Here is a 15342-nt window from a genome sequence, read left to right as displayed (position 1 = left end):
TGAAAAGCGGTAGACAAAATATTCAGCTAATGGAGAACCCCTGAAGGCTCCTGTAGACAGAGTTACTCAAACATTTTCTGAACCATTTTTAACCATTGCTGATTTATTCCAGATCCACTTTAAAGGAATTTAAAATATGCAAACTGAGGCATAAAGTTTATAGTATGGCTCAACAGCTTCAGACACGATGCATCCCATTCTAACAGGGCTGCTTTTATTTAGAGTAGTTTTTCACAGACCTTTCCAAAGCAAGGAGTAGTTCGGATGACAGAAGACTGTTCCTGTGATATAGCTGTGGTACACACAGCGCTAAAGTAAATTTTTTTGAGGACTCCATGGTTTCTAGAGAGGCTCCTCAGTGCAGGGCTGCCTACCAATAGAACCATTCCCACCAATATGCTCTTGTGGACACTTCTGCTAGAGCTTAGCATCTGCTCCTCCAATTTTCCTACTGGTCACCACTTCCTGTGTTTCCTTCTCTTCCAGCTGGTAAGTACATCTACATCCTGGTTGGTTTTTCTTTTCTTATTCCTAAGCAGAATGGCACATTCTCAACGTATCTTTTCCCAAGTAAGAGGGGGTTTGCATTCTGTAACTACTGATTGACAGCAAGATCCTGCTTGGTAAGCAAACATTGTTTAGGAATATTCCAATGTGTCTTTTAATTGGCAGTTTCACAAAAGTAAAAAGTAATGCTTGGGATCATTTGCATTGACCACCACTTGGAAGTAAGGTGGAGAGTTTAGTAGTGCTGTAATTTAATGTCAAGCTAACTGAGCAAGTGGGAGTTGATGCTGATTTTAGCACATAAAACTAGTGAATAGTTAGAAAGTCAAGACGTAGGGGGGATCCAAATTATGTTGTGCACATATAGTAACTTAGTATGGAAAGCAAGGAACTGTCTCAGTCAAAACTGCCTATATATTCTTGGAAATCAGATAAGACGTAGTTCTGTCGTTCTGCTTTTTACATAATCCCCCGCATTACCATTTTTCTTATTCTTACATGGGTGGGTAAAGAGCCTGAAAGTAAATCAAGTCTGAGCAGTTAATGAACTGGAAGTAAAACCATAACCAAAAAACAGGCCTGATAAAAGCCACTGCAAACAATATAAACAATGCAAGATGTGGCAGACCAATATACTTTTCTTAAGAATTAGGGTTCCTGTAGTTCTGAAACAGACAACTGGTTACTTCTGTCAAAGACAATATATTCTTAATAATTTGCAGAGCTGTCTGATTTATATAAATGAGACGAGACAAATGCTAATGATAATTCAATTTGCATGGTTCCTGGGTGGGTTAAATGTATTTTGTGGAGAGATGGTTAGTTTTGAATTGCTAAAAACCTCAGTCTTCAAGATGCCACATAAAATGGGGGGGAAGTTAATTCTTTCTTTATGTATATCATGAATTGATCTTGACTTGCATCACAGAAGGTATCTCAATCCTTGGCTGGAGCTCTCAGATAGATGTCTTTCTCAATGACCATATTCAACAAAAAGCTCAAAGCAGAATTAAGGCATGGGTAGCAGCCAGTAAATCTGCAGATGGCATGGAAGGTCTCAAGTGAAAGATTTTTGGCTCATGTAACCAGGCCACTTTGTGGGCCTCGTGAGGCAAGAGCTTTGGAATTGTACAATGGAGCATAGGAGAAACAGGGCATGATCTAAGCTTTGGCAGAAACATGTTTTGATCCAGCAGCATCACTTTTGCATTCCCCTCTCTGATGCTAATTATTCTACGTGCGGGTCAAATCCATGAAGATCCAATTCTCTCTTACATTAAGGTAAATCCAAAGTAACTTCACTGAAGCCAATGTTAAATGAGACCAGAACCTGGCCTTCATTTCCTCCTTATTCTTTGTGTAGACAGAAGAACTTGAGGGGATTTCAAGAGGAGTTTTGCTTCTGTGAGAAGTGAATGAAGTCTTCAGGATATGGCAGATGGGTGCTGCTGTCTCCCAATGTTTGCTAAATTGGGAGCGATCCTGCTCCCAGGAAGTGTGAGTAGAGACATTGCAGACCCAAGCCTGTCCTGCACTGACCCCACAACAGTGGGTACTGTCGGGTGGGGCTGGCTGAATGCAGCCTCACCCTTTTAAGAGTTGTAACTTGACTCTTGGGATCACAGCATGCCTCTGGTTTGACCTGGCATTCTTCATGGAGTGAACAACTAGGCCAGATTTGACTGATTATGGCTGAAATATGGTTAATCAAATAATAAACAAAAAAAAAATCCTACATCATCTTCCATGTTACTGTAGGAACAGTTGGACACAATTGAGATGGTTCCTGTTAAACTTTTATAGCTGCAGAAACAGTGGGCCTATTTTTTTCTGCTTTACTCTGGTGTAAACCAATTTCAGATTACCCAGCTAATGAAAGGTGAATCAGGCCTATGGTAGCAACTGTGAATTAACAACATGTTGAACCCCGCCACCCCCCCCGCCCCACTCAGTTAGAAAGAATGGGAAACACTTCAGAAGGTGCCAAAGGACTATTTGTATTTTTTTAATGAACAGCTAATGATCAGTCACTACTGTGTTAATGTATTGTTAACTAAAAAAAAAAATCAGTTATAAGCAGAAAAAGACCTATTATTGTTTCCAAACGTGTAATAAGAAGCTAAAGGTGACTATATTGTTCTGATACTAATGTATGAGGCTGACATTTGTAAAGGTTCATTAGCTAATCATGCAATAACATTATCGCATATCAGTCTTATTTGCATGAAGTTTCTGGGGAGACCTGGCAGCATGCAATGTTACTCAAGCCTGTTTCAGTACCACAAAAAGTGTGCAAAATAATCCACAGGATTTAAAATGCTAGCGTAAGAAACAACATTATACAGTTCCTCACTGGCTAATACATTTTCCAGCCATTGCATTTGTTAAAAAAAAAATGTGTGCAGACCTCATGCAGATTTGCCTTATTGATGTTTATTAATTTAACATTTACTCTTAAAAAGAGAGAGAAAAAAAAATACACCCAAACTTCAAAGCTCAAACTGTTCTTTCAGAGCAGTCCAAAAATGTGTTTCTCCAGGCCCAAGGCAGTTCTAAATCAGCTACAGTTAAACAGAAACCATTTCGCTCAAACTCTGCAAATGTTTTAAAATATCACATGCCACCCGCCCACTACCATCGTCCCAGTAACCAAAGTGGAGGGAGAACTTTTGGTTGTTTGCTGTTTACAATGAGATTTCCTTGGGAAAAACGTGAATTCTCACTTTTATTCAGCTTTGTTAAAAATATTTCATCGCTGTGATGGGAGGCCTTCCTCTACCCTTATCGCTAGAGTCCTTTTTGTGAAGTTTTGTTTGGCTGTACCAAAAGAAGAACTGGGGACATTTGCTATGGGGTTAATTGGATGACAACTTTTATTAGTAGATGCCTGGTACTACCTGGCAGATAATAGTACGTAGTGCAGGTAACCCCATGTTTATTACCTGTACAGGGAGTGGGAGGCAGGGGGGTTTTACCAGCGTCTCCTCTTTTCCATTCAAGTCCTTCCAGCAAATCCATTTCCAGGATTTTACCATCCACCTCCCTTGTAAGAGCATAAAGATGGTCCATAAGAAGGGCGAGGGGTTGGCTACTACTATACTGATCATAGGCCTTCACAACCATCCTCCATTTCCTCCTTTAACAACCCCCTTTTTATAAGTGCTTTTCCGAGTCATTTGGTAGCTTACTGTATATCTTTCCAAGGGAGGCGCTGCACTGTCTGGTGCCACACTCCTGAGTTGCGATATATAGCTTCCTGCCTGTCTCCACAGAGCCCTTCCTGAAACCACTGTGGGGAAGATAGGAGGAAAAAAAAAACCCATCTGCCCCTAAGCCAATATGGTGCTAATGGTGTCTCAGCTTGCTCCCTGTAAAAAGGGGGGCTTCATATACAGAACAAACCCCACTTTAAACCCTACATTCTATAAATGCTAGTGGGAAAGGGGTAGGTTTACAAGATAAAATAAAAAATACCAAGTTAAAAATCACTTAGGAAAGTTAGATGGCTGCAACTCACCAGAGCCTGATGAAATGCATCCTAGACTACTCAAGGAACTGATGGAGGTGGTATCTGAGGCATTAGCTATCATCTTTGGAAAATCATGGGAGACAGAAGAAATTTCAGAAGACTGGAAAAAGGCAAACATAGTGGCCAGCTATAGAATGGGGAATAAGAACAATGCAGGAAACTACAGACGGGTCACTTTAACTTCTATGCCAGGAAAGATAATGGAACAAGTAATTAAGGAAATCGTCTGCAAACACTGGGAAGGTGGTATGCTGATAGGGAACAGCCAGCATGGATTTGCAAAGAACAAATCATGTCAAACCAATCTGATAGCTTTCTTTGATAGGATAATGAGCCTTGTGGCTAAGGGAGAAGCGGTGGATGTGGTATACCTAGATTTTTAGTAAGGCATTTGATACGCTCTCGTATGATATGCTTATCAATAAACTTGGCAAATACAACTTAGATGGAGCTACTATAAGGTGGGTGCAAAACTGGCAGGATAACCCTACCCAGAGAGTAGTTCTTAATGGTTCTCAATCCCGCTGGAAAGGTATAACAAGTGGGGTTCCACGGGAGTCTGCATTGGAACCAGTTCTGTTGAATATCTTCATCAACGATGTAGATATTGGCATAGACAGTACGCTTATTAAGTTTGCAGATGATACAAAGCTAGGAGGGGTTGTGACTGCTGTGGAGAATAGGGTCAAACTTCAAAATGAACTGGACAAATTGGAGAAATGGGCCGGAGTAAACGGGATGAAGTTTAATAAAGACAAATGCAAAGTGCTCCACTTAGGAAGGACCAATTAGTTTCACACATACAGAATGGGAAGCGACTGTCTAGGAAGGAGTATGGCAGAAAGGGATCTAGGGATTATAGTGAACCACAAGTTAGTCAACAGTGTGATGCTGTTGCAAAAAAACCCAACCATGATTCTGGGATGCATTAACAGGTGGTATGCGAACAAGACACGAGAAGTTATTCTTCTGGTCTACTCTGCGCTGGTTAGGCCTCAGTTGGAGTAGTGTGTCCAGTTCTGGGTACCACGCATTGGAAAGGATCCAGAACAGAGCAACAAGAAGGATCAATGGTCTAGAGAACATGACCTACAAAGAAAGGCTGAAACAATTGGACTTGTGTAGTTTGGAAAAAAAAAAAAAAAAGATTAAGGTTGGCGGGGCATGATAGCAGTTTTCAAGTATCTAAAAGTGTGTCATAAGGAGGAGGGCGAAAACTTGCTCTTCTTGGCGTCTGAGGATAGAACAAGAAGCAATGGGCTTAAACTGCAGCAAGGGAGGTTTAGGGTGGACATTAGGACAAAGTTCCTGACTGTCAGGTTGGTCAAACACTGGAATAAATTGCCTAGGGAGGGTGTAGAATCTCCATCGCTGGAGATATTTAAGAACAGGTTAGCTAAATGTCTATCAGGGATGGTCTAGACAGTACTTGGTCCTGCCATGAGGGTAGGGGGGCTGGACTCAATGACCTCTCAAGGTCCCTTCCAGTGCTATGATTCTGAGATTCCCAAGTCAACAACCCCACTGTCCTTTTTGTAGCAGTTTTCACCGCCCCCCCACCCCCCCCAGCCACCTCCTACTATAAAGCACTGGGCCCATCAGTGGCTAGCCAGCAAAAGCTTCTGCACCCTGCCACCTTTAAAGATGCAGTTGGTCATTATAAAAATCAGGGATTGACAGACTTATCTTTCCAGCAAGATGAGAGCACAGAAGTGCGCCTCAACTAGGCTCAGGGCCTGATGGGAGAATGACACAACATAAACTCCCATGGAAGACTGCGGAGACAGTATTACCTTGCACTGGGTTTTGACTGAAACCTATTTTCAATGTTTAGAACTTTATTCACTGTGTTGGTGCCTAGTAAAGAGGACAAAGGTAGACTAGCCAATTTATTTTACTTGTTCCTTTCGTTTTCCATAAGCTGTTCGGCGGCCAGCCGCTGCACTTTTAAACATCATTGAAGCCTATTTGTTATAATAGTTTTGGCATAGAAGTAATCAATTTCTTGACAAAAAGCACAATATTTATATAATCTGACAACACAGTACTATGGGGAGCCTTTTATACAGGCTCTAGGTAACCAGAAAAGCTTTCAGGAGCGCTGTCTCATTATTCTGATGGGCTGGACCCAGCCTAACCTTTTGCATCCACATTGGTGACTGTTTAAAGAATTCATGCATAGCGCTCCCTTCTGAAAGGTGCTGCTGAATATATTTGGCTAAGAGCAAATCCCCTCCAACATCCACTTGTGCTAATAGCTATCATAGGTCTACAGGAGGTACTGTGTCTGGCCATCCCTGAATAACTCGGGGGCGGGGGGGGGTCAAATTTACTTCACCCATAATATGCATTACAATGTCTTCTTTTGCAAGGCTCAGATGGTGTCTAACTGTGATCAGTACACTGCAAAGCAGCATTGGACTATCATATACACTGAATGCTACCAATCTTGGCACTAGCTGGAGCAGCAGTGCCAATGTCAGCCCCCTCCCCTCCAAAAAATGTGTTGTTTGCTCAGTGGGATCCGTTACTTAATGAGCTTTGCTACCATGCATGCATGTGTGTGACTCATCCACCGCTCCATACATCTGGAGGGTTGGCTGGGCCAAATTTCAATGAGTAGGATTGCAGACTGGTGCATGGAGGTTGCATCAACACTGAAATGTGGCCAGGCTGTCTCCTGGTTGAACTGGAAGGGCAACTGAGCCAAAAGCTACAGTGAGGATGGGGGTGGGGGGGGGGGGGGGGGGGGGGGGGGAATTGCCTTTGACACAGCAGCCTGAGGAAGGTCGGGGAGCATGGGGGGGGCATTCACCAAGCCCACTATTGGAAGCACCAGGTAATGAGCTGTGCGGTAAATTGCAAGGAAACACCCTGACTGAGGAATACTCTCAGTCCTTGTGGAAGGAAAGAGGGATGACAGGGAAATGGACTGTGGTTCCTGTTGCATGGACCAGGGATTGGCTTTCCCACTCGCCCCTACCAAATGAATCGTTAAATTGGCACCATTATTTTGGGGGCGGGGGGGAGGAGGGCGGGGCTCCCTTTCCTGAAAGGTCATATGTTTGCCATGCAATAGATTTCCAATTTCATGAACTGGGAATACAGTTTGAATCTCAAACACTGTCCCACTTTGGAAAGTAATAAAAAGCATGAGACCTCACTGATAAAAAAATATGCATCCTCAGTTGGCCATTTGGAAACAAATGCTCTCATGTGCATCTGTGAAGCAGATAGCTAGCGAGTGACGTATTAACAATTAACCCATTTTCTTTTGTACCTAGGTTGTGAAATGTGTCTTCAGGCTGCAGACTAGGGGGCTATAGACCAATGAGCTAAAGAGCTGCATGCTGGCAGCTTTGTGAAATGCACAAGAACCACTTTAACTGGTTACAGAAAAAAACAAACAACTGAACTATGAACAATGCTGCCTGTTGCTCTGTGCCATTTACAGGCACATTACTTATTAACTAGCTTCAGCTATGCAGATATTTCATTGGCACACACTTGTAATGTTCATTAATCAGACATGTGCTGTGTAGGGCATGTGCTGGCTTGGCATTAGTTTCACCCACAGTGCATTAGGGTGCAAACAAGGAACTATAATATTGCCTGCAGAGTCTGATGTTCGTTGCAGTTACACCACTATGTAATTCCTTTGGCTTCAGTGGTGCTAGTCCCAAGTTATATTGGTGTGAGAAGCAGGTGAAGTCTTTCGTTTTTGTGTTTGGCTTAGAAAGGGAAATAACCGTTGTGTCTTTACTTGGGGCATTCTAGTTAACGTCTTTTACTTTCTAGACTGCTGTTTTCATGATAGAAAATTTCTCCATTCCACTTTTATACAATAGAATTAAATATTTAATTAGAAGGGAAAATATTTAAAATAGCTTTATGTCTTAGTGTCAGTTTATATTGGCAATTTACTCATGTAACCACATTTTTCCCTGCTTGGTCATTAATCATTATTAGGGACATTATGTCAGAATTCACAATTATCTTCAGCTCCTACTGTGGGTTTCATTGCTTGCTACAGTTTGGGCTTCTAGGACCATATGAAAAAAACATCCAATCTACTTTAGATTTTTTTTTTCATTACTTAGTACAAACTGCTCATAGAACAAGATAATTGTAGTTGTCAGTGCGCAGGGAAGGGTGTTGAAATAACACATTGGATTAAGCTATTAATGATGATGCTGTAGCCTTTTGCTATGTTCTCCCATGTGAAATGAATGGACACATTTATTGTCATTATCCCACTTTCAGAATGTAATCTTGGCTATCCATGACACAACGTGACAAACATTTCTGGATAGTGCTCTTGCATCAGGCTCAGCATGTGGAACAGTATCAAAATGCGATGCGGCCAGGCCAAGAAGGTTAATGGCCGCATAAGCATGAAGTTCAATTGTGTGGGGTTGGTTGCCCCGCCCCCACCCCCAAACTGTTTCACGTGTTCTCCTCAGCCTTCTTTTTGTCTCCCTGTATTGTTGTTTCTGTAGTAAGGAAAAGATGTGTCACTCCTCCATGTTTGGGAGCATGGGTCCTGCTGCAGATGGGGAAATACATTTGAAAAATTTCATCCGGCCAGCAAACGTAACTTTCATTGTATTTAAGTTATGAAGGTGGTGATCTCAGGGAAGAGTTCAATAAAAGTAAGAGACTGAGGGGCACAGTTGGCTATGGGTGAGTCATGCACTCACTGCCTGGGCTGTTGCCCCCAAACCCATGCCCATTCACAGGCAGATAACCTTATAAAACAGACACACCATTAATATGATGTTTCCACTAACACACAACATCAGAACTGATGACAGTCAAGCACAATAGCTGGAAAGTTGTTAATCATTGGCTTGATGAATAATACAAAATACTGCCAGTGTTCTACCAAAATGTAAACTGCAGGGTAGTTATAGTTTCATCAATGCCATAGACGTCTGTAAATTCAGTTTTAGAAACCCAACATCTTACCAGAATCTAATTTGCCTCCTCTGCTAGTCTCATTTGCTTCCTACCCTGTTTTAATGATACTCAGGCCTTGGTTTAGGTGCAGTTTAGTGAGATGTGAATTGCTTTTCATCACACCTCCTATCGGTCAGTGGTGAGCTGCTTTCAGTTTTGCAGAGAAGAGCTTGGCAGATTCAGTCTGCAGTTCTGACAGGAAATAATTTTTCTCTCTTGAAGCATGATTATCGGGTTATGCAAGTGCAAGCTAACCACTGTTCAACTGTTTTGTGTGTGTGTGTGGGTTTCTTTTTTTTTTTTTTTTGGTCTTATGAGAATCGTAAACTGTCCCAATGCTACACATAACGTTGGATAGATCTGAAGGAAAAAAGCAATTTGTCATTTTCAATGATTGGTTATTATTTTATCACTATTTTTGCCTTTATATCATCTTCAGTTGCAGTTGGACTTGGGAATCAAAGTAGCTAATAGATCGGGGACAACATGTATCATCTGACCCTCTTCGACTTTTTACTGAAGACTAGAGAGGTCATCATTTCGTGCTGGAGGCTTATAAATAAGAAAAATAACAGAGTAAGTAGAACTGGCTGAAAAGTTCAGGGGTGAGCAAACTTTTTATATCAGGCCCCACTTTTTGGCCCTTCAATTAGCAGAGCTCCCCAACCTGGCTAATATAATCCAAACCAATGGAAATTTCAGTTATATTCATATTTAAAAAAAAGATTTTTGGGATGTGTAAGAAAATAAGTATGTAGACTGTAAAATGTCATTAATCAGTACATAAATGTCAATACCCAGACAAAAACAATGACATATTTCAACATTCTTAATGAGAAGAATGAGTCTGACACACAGTAACTGCACCTCCCCCCCATGATATTTTGTATCCAGCTGAAGGGGCCAACCCCTGCAGCTTGCTCACCCCTGGAATAGAAGATTCCCCTTGTACCATTTGATTGGATTTTGAATGCTTGAGGAATACAATTTCCTGCCTTTCAGCAGCATGGACCAACCAATAACTTGCTTTGAGCTTCATCTATAAATTGGTGACAGTGTTACCGCTTTCCTCTTCTTCATGTCCCTTCCCTCGTCCCCTGAAAGTTTACAGAAAACACTTACCAACCGAGAGTAAGCCGTGCTAGTCTATACACTATCAAAACAAAAAGCAGTCAAGCAGTCAAGTAGCACTTTAAAGACTAGCAAAATAGTTTATTAGGTGAGCTTTTGTGGGACAGACCCACTTCTTCAGACCATAGCCAGACCAGAACAGACTCAATATTTAAGGCACAGAGAACCAAAAACAGAAAGCAAGGAGGACGAATCAGAAAAAGATAATCAAGGTGAGCAAATCAGAGAGTGGAGGGGTGGGGGGGGAGGAGATCAAGAATTAGATTGAGCCAAGTATGCAGACGAGCCCCTATAGTGACTCAGAAAGTTCCCATCATGATTTAAACCATGTGTTAATGTGCCAAATTTGAATATAAAAGTCAGCTCGTCCACTTCTCTCTCTAAAACGGTGCGATAATTTCTCTTCAGTAACACACATACCTTGAGGTCATTGACAGAATGCACCAGTCCATTAAAATGTTGACTAACTGGTTTGTGGATCTGGAGTGTTTTGATGTCTGTTTTGTGCCCGTTGACCCTTTGTCTGAGGGAGTTAGAAGTCTGCCCAATATACAAAGCATCTGGGCATTGTTGGCATATGATGGCATGTACGATGTTAGTAGAGGAGCATGAGAAAGTGCCCATGATTCTGTGAGTAACCGGTTAGGTCCAGTGATGGTATTTCCAGAGAAGATATGCAGACAAAGCCGGCAGCGGGCTTTGTTGCAGGGAAAGGTTCCTGGACTGGTGTTCCTGGGGTATAGGCTGTGGCTGTTAGTAAGGCTCCTCATGAGATTGGGAGGTTGTCTGTAGGAGAGAACAGGCATGTCAGCCAGGGCTTTCTGGAGTGTGGCATCCTGATTAAGAATAGGCTGTAGGTCTTTAATAATTCGTTGCAGTGGTCTGAGTTGGGGGCTGTAAGTGATGACCAGTGGTGTTCTGTTCTTGGTTTTTTTTGGGCCGATCTTGGAGTAGCTGGTCTCTGGGTATGCGTCTGGCCCTGTCGATTTGTTTTTTTACTTCTCCTGGTGGGTAATTCAGGTTTATGAATATTTGGTAAAGTTCTTGTAGTTTTTGGTCTCTGTCAGTTGGATCAGAGCAAATGCGATTGTACCTGAGAGCTTGACTGTAAACAATGGATCTAGTCACGTGTGCAGGATGGAAACTAGAAGGGTGTAGATAAGTATAGCAATCAGTAGGTTTTCGGTACAGTGCGGTACTGATCAGGCCATCCTTGATTAGTACTGTAGTGTCCAGGAAATGTATCTCTTGCATGTTGTAATGTTGTTACCAACAGATAAAGTGAGCAAAACAATTGTCCTCTGTAATAATTTACAATTAATAGTCATAGTGCACATACACAGCAAAATCAGCCCCAGGAGCTACAGTCAATTATCAGGTCTGTTTAATTTAGGCCTTGAGCTTATGATTTAAACACACAAATAGCCCCACAAGTTTAATGAGATTATTCATATTTGTAAAGTTAAGTATGCATGTAACTGGGTGCAGAATCAGAGTATAATAGTAGGGGATGGTAGAAATGTTGCTAACAGAAGAGTTTTGTCCACATTATTAAAAGCTGTGAGAGGTAGATTATACAAGTTCTGTAGATCTTGATAGTATTTTGCAGTTGTGGAATGCTATTCAGCTGAGGCACTCAATCTGCTTTGCAAACACTGACTAGACTTCACAAACAACTAGAGCCTAGATCATTATCATCATCAGCATCATGGGTATTTTATAGGTGGATAAAATGTGCAGAAAGATTACCTGGCCATATTGAACTCAATGGAGCCAGAATTCACGCTGACTATCTGGCCTAATGAGTCAGTGACTGAAAGACGAATAGAACGAGGCCTGATGCCCAATACCATGGATCTACCCCCATAGACACAAGGCCACTCTAAAAAAAAAATTGTACAATTAGCAATGAAGCAAACAGGGATTAGTTATGAGATACTTAAGTATTACCCAAATACTTATATTTGTTTAATTGTAGCAATGCTGAATATATCATTTAATAAAGAAAGTTAGAAATCAGAATTCACACAAGCCCTGCACGTTTCCGAACAGAGAAAAGAGCTTCACTATTGATGATCAGGTGATGTCTAATGCCTATTCCTTGTGGTTTGAAAGGTATACAGAGTATTATACTTCGATCTCGTTCATCTTACATATAGTAGAAGGACCTTTCTACTTTTATTTAGGAAGCAGAGCATTGACTTCACCAGAAATTAGGTGTATATGTGATGAATGCAACAGCAGGCATAGAACTTTAAATACAACTAGAATAGGGATTGGAAAGCATATGTGAGCTAAATTGAGATCTGGCATAAATAGTTATAGCTAGAATTCTGTATTAAAAGATGTACAGGTTGAATCGCTCTAATTCAGAACTCTCTCATCCAACACTGTGTAATCCAGCATGATTTTAGCTAACTGGATGACCACTTATCACGTGTATGACTGATGCCAGAGAGAGGGGGAGAGAGAGATAGCCATAGCCATGTTAGCCTGTATTCTATCAAAACAAAAAGCAGTTATGTAGCACTTTAAAGACTAACAAAAAAAATCAGTTTTTAGGTGTCAAAACAAAAAAAGCAGTCAAGTAGCACTTTAAAAACTAGCAAAATAGTTTATTAGGTGAGCTTTCGTGGGACAGACCCACTTCTTCAGACCATAGCCAGACCAGAACAGACTCCGCTGCACTTCATGGGACAGATCTGAAGAAGTGGGTCTGTCCCATGAAAGCTTGTCACCTAGGCTATGTCTACACAGGAAGCATCTGTTGACAGAACAAAAACGCAGTCAAAAATGTAAAGTAGCACGTTAAAGACGAACAAAATAATTTATTAGGTGCGCTTTCATGGAACAGACCCACTTCTTCAGATCTGTCCCATGAAGTGCAGCACCTAACTGATTTTTTTGTTAATCTTTAAAGTGCTACTTGACTGCTTTTTTGTTTTGATAGTATATAGACTAGCAAGGCTCCCTCTCTGTTACTGTCGACAGACGTTACTGCTGACAGGGAAAGCTTGACAGAACCTCTGTCAACAGATTGTGTCTACACACAACTTGCTCTATCAACAGAGAACGGCCAGACTGAACTGCCCTCTGGTGCCAGAAAGCAGACTGGTAGCTCTGCAAAGAGGGCTGCCCGGCAACCAGAAGGCCTCATTGTCAGCAGAAACGGGTATACTGCATTTCTGTCAACAATACTCTGTCAAGAGATGGTTATGCCTTAAGGCTGCGTCTACACTTGCATTCCTCTTTTGAAAGGGGTATGCAAATAGGGGAAATTGAAAATGCAAATGAGGTATAGATTTGCATATCTGGCACTCATTTGCATATTCTTATTTCAAAATAGCTTCTTTCAAAAGAAGAAAACCAGTGTATACAGTGGTCTTTCGAAAGTAAACCCCATCTTCGACAGAATCCTTCTTTCCATTAAAAAAAAAAAAGGGGGAAGAAGACATCTTTCGAACATGGGGTTTTCTTTCGAAAGAGCTGTGTCTGAAATGGTTTTCTTCTTTGGAAGGAAACTATTTCAAAGTAAGAATATGCAAATGAGGTTCCAGATATGCAAATCTGCACCTTATTTACATTTTTGATTTCCCTCATTTGCATACCTCTTTTGAAAGAGGAATACAATTGTAGACACAGCTTAAATTTTTGAGGGCATAACACTGTTGCAGAAAATGCAGAGGTCTGTCGGGATTCTGTTCACAGAATGCTCTAAGGCTATATTTGCACTGAAACAAAATTTCAAAATGGCCATGCAAATGGCCATTTCAGAGATTACTAATGAGGTGCCGAAAAGCATATTCAGCACCTCATTAGCATGCCGCCGGCTGCGGCTCTTCGAAATTGTGTTTTGCTGCCACACGGCTTGTCCAGACAGGGGTCCTTTTCAAAAGGACCCCCACCAACTTAGAAATCCCCTGAGTCCTATCAGTAGATAAGGACCCCTGTCTGGACGAGCAGTGTGGCAACAAAACATGGCAATTTCGAAGAGATGTGGCCGGCGGCATGCTAATGAGGCACTGAATATTCATTTTTAGCGCCTCATTATTAATCTTCAAAAATGGCCATTTGCATGTCCATTTTGAAGTTTTGTTTCAGACATAGCTTAAGTGCATAGATGCTCCCTCAGTTATGTTGCCAGAAGGCACCAGCTGTCAACAAACCTCTCTCACTTAGACCCAGCCCTAATAAATTATTTTGTTAGTCTTTAAAGTGCTACATGACTGCTTTTGTATATGACTAAGTTTCCTGTGGTCCCATAAAGTTTATGTACAGAGAGAAGACCTGTCATAGTGTTCGCTGTTATGATTTAGCTGTGATGTACCCCAAAGTAGCTTCTAAGAGCCCAATGAGCAGTGTAAGTATTGGTAATGTGCTAGACGATATTGCTCTCCCAGAGTCGCTCACTGGTCAGTTCACATAGGTGCTGGACTAAAGAAGTTCAACTTATAGCAGTACATGTAAAAATTTAGTATATGGAAAGGTTGTCATCTAGCACTATATAAGTATTGTTCATAAATAAGTTGGTTCCATAAATCTGAGGCATTAGGGCTTATCCATGAAAGCTCTCTACCTAAGAAATGTGTTAGTCTTTAAGGACTTCTTTTTCAATAAAGTTGTTTTAGCACTGCTAAGGAATGTCTTTCTTAGAAAGAAATTTCTTTCTTAGAAGCTCTTAACACTACTAAAATAATAAAGTAAAACAAAGTTAACAGGTACTGATGAATTTGGTCCATTAACTAACTCAATTGAAAACTGCCATCGTTGTTTGCAGTTTTGTTGGTACTGTGTTGAAGATGCAAAAAAGGGATTTACGTGAGCATGAAAGCATGTCCCTTTCATTAATGAAGTTGGTCAAATAATATATCTTATGCACATTATATCTCCATTGAAATCAACAGTTAAAAAGGAGATTAATTTGCTTGCTTCTGTGTTCCATAGTGAGCCTTGTGATATTTGTTGTTCTTAGATCACCAGCTGCTGGGGTCTGATTACTGGCTGAGAAGCTCAGCTTTCTTAAGTTTCGAACCCTTGTGGCTGTGGAGAAAAGCCTGAAAACAAAACACTTTGAAGCTCCAACACAAAAGCCACATCTACACGTGCCGGCTACTTCGAAGTAACCGCGCCAACTTTGAAATAGCGCCCACCACGTCTACACGTGATGAGTGCTATTTCGAAATTGAAATCGACATAAGGCAGTGAGACGTCGAAGT

Source organism: Carettochelys insculpta, chromosome 11 (assembly GCF_033958435.1).
Source record: "Carettochelys insculpta isolate YL-2023 chromosome 11, ASM3395843v1, whole genome shotgun sequence".
Taxonomy (NCBI): domain Eukaryota; kingdom Metazoa; phylum Chordata; order Testudines; family Carettochelyidae; genus Carettochelys; species Carettochelys insculpta.
This window is presented reverse-complemented; position numbering follows the sequence as displayed.